We start from the raw sequence: 9559 nt of genomic DNA on the forward strand, positions 1-9559 counted from the left end.
TGCTTATTTCATGCCTCGCAGTTTGGCACCAAAGGCCCTCTCCAACTCTCCAATTATCTACTGGTTTGGAATCACTTTTCCTGACTCGTACTCCTAGATCACTTGAGGCTTCTTATTGATAATCTACAAGTGACAGAATCACCATTAATGGTGTCAAAGTATACATTATCAACATGAATGGGTGAACAACATATTTGGTGAAAAGGTGAAAGAGTAAAAGGATAGTATGGTACCTAAGCAAGTTGTGCTTAAGCGAATTTCTCGTCCATCCTTGCTTGCATAATAGCCTTCTTAAGTTCAGTCGACACGCGTTCATTTACACACAAAATTCAAATTTCATGACATAAGCAAAATGGCTGGAAGAGATGTCAATAATGTGTGTGTATGTGTATCCAAGAAGGTGTCATCTTGAAGGGATCAAATAATTAAAAGTTTAGACAAATAAAAAAAATAAAAAATCAAGAAGTTTATAACAAAAAACTTTAAACCAGGATTCAACTCTTTACTGCCGACGTCGGCAATCCATCTGGTGTCGAGCTCGAGAGAGACACCACCGAATATTTCCTTCCGAATCCTGCCGCCGATTCATGGATAAACACTAGAGACGTGTTCGGTAGGTCGGTTACCGGACGGTTCGGGTTAGGATCTATTGTGAAGGAAGGGGCTCGTCGGGTCACAGTCTTCCAGTCCAGGGGGCGCGAGTTCCCGAGCACTTCGTATGAGAAAAAGGGGGGGTGCCACCTGCAAAGACACTCCGACGCTCTGCAAAGACACTCCAACGCTCTTGTCAGAATATGTGCAGGCGGAATGAGGGTGGTGTAGGGATGTGACATACCTTGGGGGAAGAGCCAGTCTTCCCCTTATATACATGTCAGTAGTGGGCCCCTCTGGAGGGCAGGCCCATATTCTCAAGGACGCTGTCCCATAGCTGCAGGAGAGCCGTACGGGACGCGTGTCCGGGTTGGTTGAGAGGCGTGTAGTCGGGCCGGGTGGAGCTCGGGTCGGGTTGACCCGCGGGAATTCTGGGCCGTAACAGTGCCCCCGACGCGTCAGTGATGGTCGTGAGGTGATCGGTGGCGCGTGATGTCCTTGTTCGTGCGTTGTCGCCGAGTCGGCTGACCGTGGGAGAGGCGCGTCTCTTGTGCGCGTGTCTCTTGCTCTGCTGAGGCGTTCGTTCGCCGCTTCGTTCTTCGCGCTGAGCATTAAATGCTCATAATAAGTTAAAACCCCGTGCGTAAAGACCATTTTGCCCCTGTCTCTTTTCGCGCTCCTTGTGGTGGTTTTTAAACAGTTTCTTTCTCTTTTCCTCCTACCCTTGCTATTTTCACTTTCCTCTCTCCCTGATATCCAAAATTCCTTGTTCGAGCCCTCTCGTGCCTCTTTTTTTCTCTCAAGTTCCTGCAACCAATTCAGGTAATTTTTGCTTCCTATTCCCTTGTGTTTACGCTATGTTTTACTGCTGCGTAGTTGTTATTTGCGATTGTTGCATGCTTGGTTTACTTTTGCCGAATGACCTTCCAATGGTGGGGTAGACGAATTAAGGGAGGGGTACCATTCCTGGGTAGGTTTTAGGTGATTTGCGTGATAGGCGTAGCTTTTAACCGTATTCGGCCATGATTTGAGTTTGAAAAGGTGTAGTTTTTGGGTTTCTATGGACTCCCGACCTCATAGTCTAACGGAGTGGTACCCCGCTGTAGGTATGCCTCGCATCATTTCCCGGTCTTCTGGATCTGGCGCGGCCTACGACCCGTACGCCTGGGTGACTGACGATATAAAGATCTCGCCCAACCAAATGGATTTGGAGGAGTTGACCGAGTTCCGGCGAGCCGGCTACTTATGTGGGGGGACGGACGAGGAGGCCAACTATGAGACCATTGTTCCCGCCCCCCACGAGCGTATTTATGAGCTTAACTTCCACTCTCCTCGTGTCCCCGATTGGATTTGGTTTTACAAGTCCATGTTCACACAAGTTGGCATTCCGATACCGTTCTCTGATTTTCAAATGGCGCTGTTGAACCGGATATCCGTCTCCCCCTCTCAACTTCATCCGAACAGCTGGGCCTCGATCCGCTGCTTCGAAATGGTTTGCGAGCACCTAGAGCTGCCGGTGTCAGTGGACGTCTTCCTCTTCTACTTCAGCCTTACCAACCCTTCCAAACAGGGGAAGGCGAGGAAAGGGTTTCTCTCTTTTCGTTCCGCCCAGGGTAGGAGAATTTTTGGCCTTTTTGAGGACTCCTACCATGGTTTTAAAGACAAGTATTTCAAAGTTCGTCCCGTCAAAGGTCGTCACCCCTTCTGGTTGTCGTTGGAAGGGGAGCGCCTTATCCAGACTTATTGGAGTTTTGGGGCGGGGGCGAATCCCTTCATCAAGGTGACGTACAAGAGGTTGTCGCCTGTAGATAAGCAAATAGCTGACGTACTTTTTGCCATTTTTGAAAAGAACCCCGTGAACCCTCATCTTCTTATGGGTGAACGGGAGGCCGCCAGGAGCTATATCCGTGAGTTGTCTTCTTTGTTTGCTTACGTTTGTTTATTGTTGTTTTCTTTTCCCGATCTAACGACTAATGTGCCTGTTGTTTACTGTAGTGGAAATGTCTGCCACCGTGACTGGTCTTGAGAATCTGATGAAGACCTTTTTTGAAGCGAGTGACGACGAGAATGCCAAAGAAAAAGATGCCGGTAAGTCGGGGGGTCCTTCTGGGGAGAAGGAGAATCAGGCTGTGTCTTCTCCCCAGGATACCGGCGTGTCGGAGAAACAGACTGCAGGGGTCCAGGCTTCCCCTATTCGTGAAGAGGGGCCCGCTGAAGGGCACGCGTCCTTTACCCCCAAGCCGGATAGCGACGTGGAGCTCATCCATACTCCCAAGAGGCAGAGGATGTCTTCCATCCCGGAAGGGGCCCTTACTATAATGGAAAGGAACTTTGATGCTACCAAATTTATTGACTCACAGCTGATACCCGGGACGGAGGAGCATTTTCATGGGACCGATCTGTCCGGGCAGGCGAGGTGGATGTACCGGACCTTGCTTCGTGGAGCCGTGATAGCTCGGAAGGCTGAATTCGAGTTATCGGGAATGGAGGCGCTCTGGAGGAAGCTTGAATCCTCTGTTAAAGCGAACAATGACTTCAAGGCCCAAGTTGAACTCCTCCAGGGTCAGCTGTCCGAGATGGGGGGAAAGCTTAGTGCTTCTGAGGAGAAAGTGTCATTCGTTGCGGAGAGGTTGAAGGCGTCCGATGAGACCGTGGCCCGGCTGCTTGAGCGTGAGATGACCTTGGAGGGTCAGCTGAATGCCGCTCAGGGTCGGGTTGCCGTCTTGGAGAAAGAGCGGGAGCAGGCCGTCTCCGAGGCAAAAACCGCTAAAGCCGAAGCCGCAGAGCTTAAGAAGAAGCTTAAAGTGACCAAGGAGCAAGGGAAGAACGCCATCTCGATGACCGAAGATGCCCTGAAGGCTCAGCTAAAGATCGCAGCTCCTGATTTCGACACGTCGTCAATTGGCGTTTTCAAGACTATCCAGGACGGAAAGATTGTTGACATGCCGAGGAAGTGAGGTCTTGTAACTTGGGATATTTTGTAACGCATTTGCTGAACAACTTATTGCTCGTTTTTTGTTTTGACTCTTTATAAGTTATACTTATTCAATCGTTTGGCTGGGTTGCCGTTTACTATATTTGTTATCGTTATTTCTCTCGGGGGTGGGCTCGCGCCCATTTTCCCGTTTTATGTTTGTTATGTCTTGGATCGCCGTGGTCGTGTTGTCGTCGTAGTTGGCTCTGGCCATAAGGAAGATGGCCCCCGGGGTGATCAGTCCCGGTCTGCCGTTTTAGGGCGCGCTCGTGCGCGGCGCACGTAGGAAAGTAGTGGACAAGTACGAAAATTTTTGACAAGTATGAGTTAGTCGTTAGCTAAGCAAATTAATCAATATGGCGAGTATTTGATAAAATAAAAAGGCAGATCATCATGCGAACAAAGCGAGTATTTACTATTTGTTTGGGTTTTCAGGTCGGCAAGTCGTCTGGTCATGAGTAGAACCTTCTTAGGCTACCCGCATTCCATGTTCTGGGTATTTCCTTGCCGTCGAGTCTTTCGAGCTTGTAAGCACCTTTGCCGAGTACCTCCCTTACCCTGTAGGGACCTTTCCAGTTTACCGCCAGCTTGCCTTCCCCTGGGGTCGGGACACCGACGTCGTTGCGTCGCAGGACGAGGTCCCTTTCCTCGAAATCTTGTTTGAGGACTTTAGCATTGTAACGCAGGGCTATTCTTTGTTTCAGCGCTGTTTCTGATAAGCGAGCCATCTCCCTTGTTTCCTCGACCAGGTCCTTTTCGACCGCTTCGCTCATGCCCGCGAGTAGTAGTCGGGGGCTCGGTTCGCCGATTTCGACGGGTATCACTGCATCGACCCCGTATGTTAGGCGAAAAGGAGTTTCCCCCGTGGCACTTTGCTCGGTTGTCCGGTAAGACCATAGGACGGAGGCGAGTTCGTCAGCCCATGTTCCTTTCTTATTGTCTAGGCGCTTCTTTAGACCAAGAAGGATGACTTTGTTTGCAGCTTCTACCTGCCCGTTTGTTTGGGGGTGTTCTACCGAGGAGAACCTCTGTTTTATCCCTAGGCCAGAGAGGAACTCCATGAATTTCTTGTCTGTGAATTGGGTCCCATTATCTGAGATAACGACCTCCGGGATACCAAAACGGGTTATCACCTGCCTCCACATGAACTTCCGGCAGTTGGAGGACGATATCGTAGCCAGCGGTTCAGGTGGTTGAACGCCTCTTCGCATGCTGGGGTCCATTCGAACATCATTCCCTTTCTCATTAGGTTGAAGAAAGGTAGGGCTCTCGCTGCCGACGCTCCGAGGAATCGGGATAAAGCCGTTAGCCTCCCGGCAAGTCGTTGTAGGTCCTTGATACAACCCAGGCTCTTCATCTGGATAACTGCTTGGCACTTCTCGGGGTTGGCTTCCACTCCTCTTTGAGTGATCATGAATCCCAGGAACTTCCCGGCCTCCATGGCAAACGCGCATTTGAGCGGATTAAGCCTCATGCCGTGCTGCCTTAGTGACGAAAAAACACCATCAAGGTCGTTCAGGAGGTCGTCGGGTCGCGCGGTCTTTGCGAGTATGTCATCCACATAGACTTCTACTGTTTTGCCTATGAGTTCACTGAATATTTTATTCATCAGCCTTTGGTACGTGGCCCCAGCGTTTTTCAAACCAAAAGGCATTACCCTGTAACAATAGATTCCCCCTGGCGTTATAAACGCCATTTTCTCCTCGTCGGGTCGGTGCATCGGTATCTGATTGTATCCTGAGTAAGCATCCATGAAGCTCAGATACTGGTACCCCGCCGCTGCGTCGACGAGTGCGTCAATGTTAGGCAGGGGGTAGCAGTCATTGGGGCACGCCTTGTTGAGGTCAGAGTAGTCTACGCACATTCTCCATCTCCCATTGTGTTTTTTAACCAGGACCACGTTCGACAACCAAGTCGAGTAGTTCAATTCCCGGATGAATCCTGCTTCGAGGAGGCTGGCCGTCTGCCTGGCTACCTCTTCTGCCCTTTCCTGCGACATCTTTCTCCTCCTCTGGGCCACTGGCTTGGTTCCCGCCTTGACGGCCAGATGATGCGATACGAGCTGGGGATCTATCCCGGGCATATCGGCAGGCGTCCAGGCAAAGAGGTCGGCATTATCCCTGATCATTTCCATCAAAGGTTCCTTCATCTCATGGAGGAGGTTTCTGTTTATGAATGTGAATTTATCGTCCTCCTCGCCGACCCTGAACTTCTCCAAGTCTCCTTCTGGCTCTGGTCTGGTTTATCGTCTATCCTGGCGTCCAGGTCAGCAAGGAAGACCCCGGATGCTTCTTTGGACTTTTTCCTGAGAGAAAGGCTGGCGTGGTCGCAAGCGACTGCCGTTTCCAGGTCGCCTTTGATGGATCCTACGGATCCATCATCGGTGACAAACTTCATCACCAGTAGCTTTGTACTAATGGCCTCCCCCAGGTCGTTGATGTTTTTTCTCCCCAGGATGATGTTATAAGCCGTGGAATCTCGTAATATTACAAAGTCCGCCATGACTGTTCGTCGCTTCTGCCCCTGTCCCACGGAGGTCGGGAGTGAGATGATTCCATCCGGCTTGATGAAATGGTCCCCCAACCCTACCACACCGTGCTGGTGGGTCGTCAGGTCGGCGTCTCTTAGTCCCAGGGCATCGAAAACGTTTCGAAACATGATGTTTGAGTCTGCCCCCGTATCTACCAGGATTCGCTTGACGAGGCCCGTTCCGACCCTGGCCGTGATGACCATGGGCGGGCTTTCTGGCGCCTCATCAAACCATTGGTCCTCTGGCCCGAAGGAGATGGGTGGGAGGCCCTGGGGACCCCTAACAGACGAGGTGGAGACCGCTAGGACCTTGGCATCTTTTTTCCATGCCGACGTTGACCTTGGGGCGGTGTTCCTGGCCGTTACCACGTCCCGGTTGCGTCTCCTCGTCTCCCGTATAAGGTGGGAGAAGTCGGCAAGTTTCCCATCCCTGATAGCTTGTTCCAGGGCGTCTTTTAGGTCGAAGCAGTCTTGGGTCTTGTGCCCGTAACCCTTGTGGTACTCACAGTAGAGGTTCTTGTTTCCTCCGATCCTGTCCTTCAGAGGTCGGGGCTTTGACAGTATCCCCTTTTCCGCTATCTGTTGGTAAACTTCGGTGATTGATGCCGTGAGGGGGGTATAATTGGTGAACTTCCCAACTCGGGGGAACGGTTTGGGTGTTTTACTCGGACCGCCGTTCCCAGCGTGTTCCTTTGGTCTTTCTCTGCCTTCATAGTGCCGGGCTTGGTTGTAGGCAGGCTGCCGTTTATTGGCAGCCACGACCCGGCTGACTTCTTCGTCATTGATGTACTCTTTGGCCACGCACTGGATCTCTTGCATTGTCCAAACGGGCTTTGTGGTAAGGTGTTTCCTGAAGTCCTCATTGGAGAGCCCGTTCGTCAAGCACAGACTTGCCACCGAGTCCGTTAGACCGTCAATTTCCAGGCACTCGTCATTGAAACGGTCCAGGTATTTCCTGGTCGGCTCTCCGGGTCTCTGTGTCACCCCTAGCAAATTGATTGGGTGTTTGACTTTGACAATCCTGGTCGTGAATTGAGCCAAGAAGGCGTGGCTGATGTTGGAGAATTGGGTCACCGAGCCCTGTGGGAGGTTGTTGAACCACCGTATCGCTGGGCCCGCCAAGGTGACCGGGAAGGCACGACATCTGACCTCGTCTCCCACCCCTTCCAGGTTCATCCTGGCCTCAAAGGCCGTCAAGTGAGCCTCTCGTGTCGGGAGTAAATGATGGGGTCCCGACTTCTTCTTCTGGCTCGCCCCCGTCCCCCGGTGCTCTCCGACTCGTATTGGGGGCTGGGTGAGCGCCTCGAGCGGCTCCTTGAACGGGAGCGAGTGGGGCTCTGCTCCGGGGTGCGTTGGTCGCGTTCTCTTTCGGCTAGCCGACGTTCTAAGTCTTGCATCCTATGGCGTAGCTCTTGCATTATCTTGGCGTGGTTGTCGCCAGTCCCTCCAAAGGGGCGTCTTTCGTGAGTTTGCGTCGTGTCCCTTGGAGGCGACCTCTGTTATTGTCGAGTTTCTGTCGGGACGGCGCCTCCTCCAGGCACAGGGGGTGCGGCCTCGCAGCCTGTCCCAGTTTGGACTAGCACGAAGTCCATGGACGAGTCCCCACAGACGGCGCCAATGTTCGGTAGGTCGGTTACCGGATGGTTCGGGTTAGGATCTGTTGTGAAGGAAGGGGCTCGTCGGGTCACAGTCTTCCAGTCCAGGGGGCGCGATTTCCCGAGCACTTCGTGTGAGAAAAAGGGGGGGTGCCACCTGCAAAGACACTCCGACGCTTTTGTCAGAATATGTGCAGGCGGAATGAGGGTGGTGTAGGGATGTGACGTACCTTGGGGGAAGAGTCAGTCTTTCCCTTATATACATGTCAGTAGTGGGCCCCTCTGGAGGGCAGGCCCATATTCTCAAGGTCGCTGTCCCATAGCTGCGGGAGAGCCGTACGGGACGCGTGTCCGGGTCGGTTGAGAGGCGCGTAGTCGGGCCAGGTGGAGCTCGGGTCGGGTTGACCCGCGGGAATCCTGGGCCGTAACAAGACGCTAGTACCGACAATTATGACGGAGGAAAAGAGTGAAAGTCCATATAGAGAGAAAGGGAGAGAGAGAGTAGCAGAATAACAGTTGATGCTGATGGATGACGCTAACGGTTGGCGCGACGAGTGAAGGAGAGGGAAATGGCGGTGCGAGGCAAGTTCTCAATGTGTGAATAAAATTGGGTTAACCACCAAAAATACCCCCGAATTATTCAAACACTGACAAAAATGCACCCGAATTTTACTATCGACAAAAATGCCTTCAAATAATTTAAAAACACAACAACAATACCTAACAGTAAATATATATTTTCAAAAAATACCTTAGAAATTGAATTTTGATGTAATTTTTTGTAAGAATGATTATAAAAATAAGATATTATTATAAATAAAAATTAGTGATTTTTCGGTAAGTATATATTTTTTTATAATTTTTTTTGTTAACAACCAATAATACTTTTAAAAAATCACAAAACAATATATACATAACAAAAAATTACTAAATTTTAAGAATAATAATATCTCATTTTTATAATCATGTTTGCAAAAAATTACATCAAAATTCAATCTCTAATGTATTTTTTGAGAAATACATATTTAATGTTAGTTTTTTTTGCAAGATTATCTAACATTAAATATGTATTTTTCAAAAAATACATTAGAGATTGAATTTTGATATAATTTTTTGCAAACATAATTAAAAAAATAAGATATTATGATCCTTAAAATTTGGTTATTTTTCGTTGAGTATATATTTTTTTGTAATTTTTTTGTTAACAACTAATAATACTTTTAAAAAATCACAAAAAAAAATATACTTAGAAAAAAAAATACCAAATTTTAAGAATAATAATATCTCATTTTTTTAATTATGCTTGTAAATAATCACATCAAAATTCAATCTCTAAGATATTTTTTGAAAATATATATTTATTGTTGGATATTGTTGTTGTATTTTTAAATTATTTAAAGGTATTTTTATCGATAGTAAAATTCGGGTGTATTTTTGTCCGCGTTTGAATAATTCGGAGATATTTTTGATAGTTAACCCGAATAAAATTCAAGTCAAAGGCAAATTCATAGTTTGCCAAAGCATTTAATGCACACCTGTAACTTAAATTTCAAGTGGGATTCGTAAAAGATTTTTGAAGAAGCAAGAAAGAATAAATTTGAAGCACATAAAGATTGAATAGTTAAACACCAACTTGACAAGTTGAAAGGATTTGATAACATCGTCAACTTATACGTATTGGACTTGATGAAGCTAAATTTAAGATGTTCTTTATGTTTACCGTCATAGCTTTGTATATGGGGTAAAGCTTCATATCTTTTTTTATGCTTTGTTTTGTAAGTTTTAGTGTGAGAAAAAATTAAGAGTGAAAATAGTAAAGTTTTACATATATATAATTCTTTTGTACGAGTATTATTTTTATAATATATAT

This window comes from Arachis ipaensis, chromosome B04 (assembly GCF_000816755.2).
Source record: "Arachis ipaensis cultivar K30076 chromosome B04, Araip1.1, whole genome shotgun sequence".
In the NCBI taxonomy this organism is placed as follows: Eukaryota; Viridiplantae; Streptophyta; class Magnoliopsida; order Fabales; family Fabaceae; genus Arachis; species Arachis ipaensis.